We start from the raw sequence: 3,259 nt of genomic DNA, 5'->3' as shown, positions 1-3,259 counted from the left end.
TTTGTGCCAGACCACTGCACAAAACAGACAAGTGGTAAAAGCTAGTGGATCATATAATTATACTTGAAATACAGTAGGGGGAAAATGAACATATTTACATACCCTTTTTCAGATGAATAGCTCAGCAATGTACTCAACGTAGACAGTAATAGTGATGAGTGCGGGAAGTACTGAGTTCTGTGTACTGCTAAAACAACTTATTCAAGTAACGATGGAGGTGAAAACTCTTTCAGAAGTCGATTACACAATCAGCTAAATCCAATTATAATTGTCTTAAATACCAGTACATCTTAATTTCCAATTGCACTTAAATTCTATATTATGTTAGCAGAAAATAAGACTGGAGTTGTACTTAGTATTTCTTTCTAAAGTATTTGACATTGTAGTGAAGCTGTACATGCATTTTTCAACAAAGTGTGTATATATTTTTTCCTAATTAGAAAAAAATATGTATAATTTTTCTAATTAGAAAAAAAATTGCAAGCAGTCAAGAAACTTCATGCTTCAGGTATTAGAAAGCTCAGACAAAAGACGAGAGCCCAGTGACCAAAATCTACCGAGAACAAAAGCTATGGTGTTAGAAAGCAATTACACAATTATTTTAATTTGATTCAGAATTTACTATCACTTGGGAAATCTTTTAGAAGCAAAGTGAATTCTTTCAGCCACTATTATAGCTGATAAATTAGAGTAAAAATATTTCCACTGACTCCTTGCAGACTTGACCATGTCCCTACTGTGTTCCTGTAAATAATGCTAGGTTTGCAGAATAATACTGTCAAGACTGTGAGGGGCATTCCAATAATATACTTGATTTATTACTTTGAGCTATAATCAAGATTATCAGGTCAGGAGGGAAGGGAAAGTGGGGTAGGGGGACCAGAGATGAAGTCATTTGTCAAATGCATATTTATGTCACTACAGGAAAGAGCAAATAAATTGGGATTGGTATGATGACACACAATTCAGAGAAGAAACAAACAAGGAAGTTTAAGTTACTAGTAATGGTGAGTAAATTATACAGTGTATACATATTTAGAAGTCAATCCTAACAGAAATATCAGAAAAGATGAGAGCTGTCTTTAAGAAACCCTCATCTAATGACTTCACTTTGCAGTCACATGGCCCTTGCAAAATAATTACAATATTTTCATCGGGTTTTAGCAACTTGAACTAAATTGCAGTCAGCATTCTGAATGTGTTTTTTTCCCATAACCTGGTATATTTTATATTTAAGTACTTTTAATTTAAGCCAGAAAACACAGAAAAAGTTGATATATAAGCTTCTGTATATTATGTATATGATGTGGAACAGACTTTTTGGTTTGCATTCTTATGTTTGATGTTTATTCAGTGAAATGTTTATTTTACTGAAGCATGAGGTCTCTCTTTGACTCTTTTAAAATCTTTTAGAGCACAAACTGACAAAATTTGTTCCTCTGTAGTTTTTCAGTAGCCATCAAGACCTGCGTGATCAAATGGAAGTACGTGAAAGTCAGGTTATAGAATGCAATAAAGGTGAGGCTAATAAGTAATGTAAACTGACTATTTTTTTGAAGGGCCCACATGAATTACCAAACGGCTGAAGCACTGAAAGTAGCAGTAACATTTCATTGTGAACTGTCAGTCTTTCATTTCCAATTTTACTCCATGAAGTAGGTTTCCATAATTGGTATTAAAGATATTAAACCATCACATCAATGACTAGTTTAATTATACACTTAGAAAGAACTTGAGAAAATAATTCACATTTTTTTCTTTCTGTATGGCAAGATAAATTTTATAAATTTACGTTTTTTCAGAAAACCAACTTTATTTGATGGATGGTTCTGTAAAAAGAGAATATTAACAAATAAACCCACTAATGAAACAGTTGAACTTTGATAAGAAACCTATTCAAGATTTAGTATTGTGCCTCTTAATACTGATACTCTGATATTCTGCCATTTAGATGCAGCAGTGAACAGGCTTTTCAAAAATACCTGTGAAAGAGGCCAAATCTTGATTTTAGTGATATTGATGTAAGTCATGATAATCTTATGGCGAAACAAATATGCGTGTGTCAGCATTTTCCAGAACATTTTTAAAAAACTCACTGGATATGGAAAAGAGAAGTATCTCTTGATATCTTATATTTCACTTGATATCCATTTCCTAAAAGATTCTTTCTTCTGTTTTAGAAAATTATCTTTAATGCACAGTATTTCATTACTTCATCTGTTCCTAGACAGATCAAATAAAAATATCTTAGTAGTTCAGTGCTCATTATCACTTGATAGCAGACTGACATTTGATGAACAGCACAAGTGCTCATTCTTTGCTCATTTTTTGCAAGCTCTGATGCTTGCATTTAACACCATTTTATTTCAGTGAAGCCCTCTAGCAATCATTCGACATTCTGGACTTCAGGTATCTACTTCAAAACGTGGTTAATGTGCTGTAAAAACTGCAGAGAGGTGATTTGTTAAGCTATTTCTGATCCTTCTTGAAAGAGTTGCCATTACAAAAATTATCTGTCAGGAGGTTGCTGTCATTGTATATACTGTGTATGGTGTTAACAGTCTCTGAACAGCAGATATGAAATCATACAGATATCTATGCATATGTATTTTATCACATAGAAGAAAGCAGAATATTCTTAAATTAGTCATCCTTTTGTAATCATTCTTTATTGAAGGTATTTAATGAAAATGGCCTACTAGATAAGGAAGTTCAGCGATGCACGGCCAGACCAGGATCTCTGTGGGATGCTGCCTAAGCACCTTGACATCCATGGGTGTGTTCACCACACAGAACTAGCAGACTAAGAATATATGTTCTTAAAGGTTAGTATTTATTATTTGTATGCACACAGTGTTGTGCTTTTTGTGTGATTTATGGAATTACAGTTTTCAACTAACTTCATTTTGTAGATAAGAGAAACCATAAATTGATGGTAAACAGAATGTCACTGTGGTAGCATTATTTGTGTCAATCACATCTTCATGGAAGCCCAGCAGGAAGATTCAGGAGGGTAAATAACATTGTGTATCAGTTCTTATAATTTCTAATTTTTATCCTTTCTCTTATATTTGCATTGTAATTTGCATTCATTTTCAACTCAGTAAACAGTTTCCTTTTCCTTTTGAATGGATATCACTAAAAGGCAATAAAGAATATGCAAATTTGCTGTGCTATTTTGTCCTAGGTAATGTAGAAATTGTCCTAGGAAATGTAGAATAAATCTGTTTTTATTCTGATAATTGTACTGGAAACACTT

General features: G+C 32.9%; 1 long non-coding RNA gene across 1 annotated transcript; it reads left to right on the top strand.

The window, feature by feature from the left end:
• The first annotated feature begins 929 nt into the window (after positions 1-929).
• On the top strand, positions 930-3,013 carry LOC126651897 (uncharacterized). Its single transcript, XR_007631821.1, has 4 exons — positions 930-1,007; positions 1,446-1,518; positions 2,678-2,825; positions 2,913-3,013. It is a non-coding gene; the product is annotated as an uncharacterized LOC126651897 (long non-coding RNA).
• Positions 3,014-3,259: the final 246 nt, after the last annotated feature.

This window comes from Myiozetetes cayanensis, unplaced genomic scaffold (assembly GCF_022539395.1).
Source record: "Myiozetetes cayanensis isolate MyiCay16 unplaced genomic scaffold, myiCay2020 scf7, whole genome shotgun sequence".
Classification (NCBI taxonomy): Eukaryota; Metazoa; Chordata; class Aves; order Passeriformes; family Tyrannidae; genus Myiozetetes; species Myiozetetes cayanensis.
The sequence above is the reverse complement of the archived record's forward strand: the minus strand, read 5'-3'. Positions and strand labels throughout refer to the sequence as shown.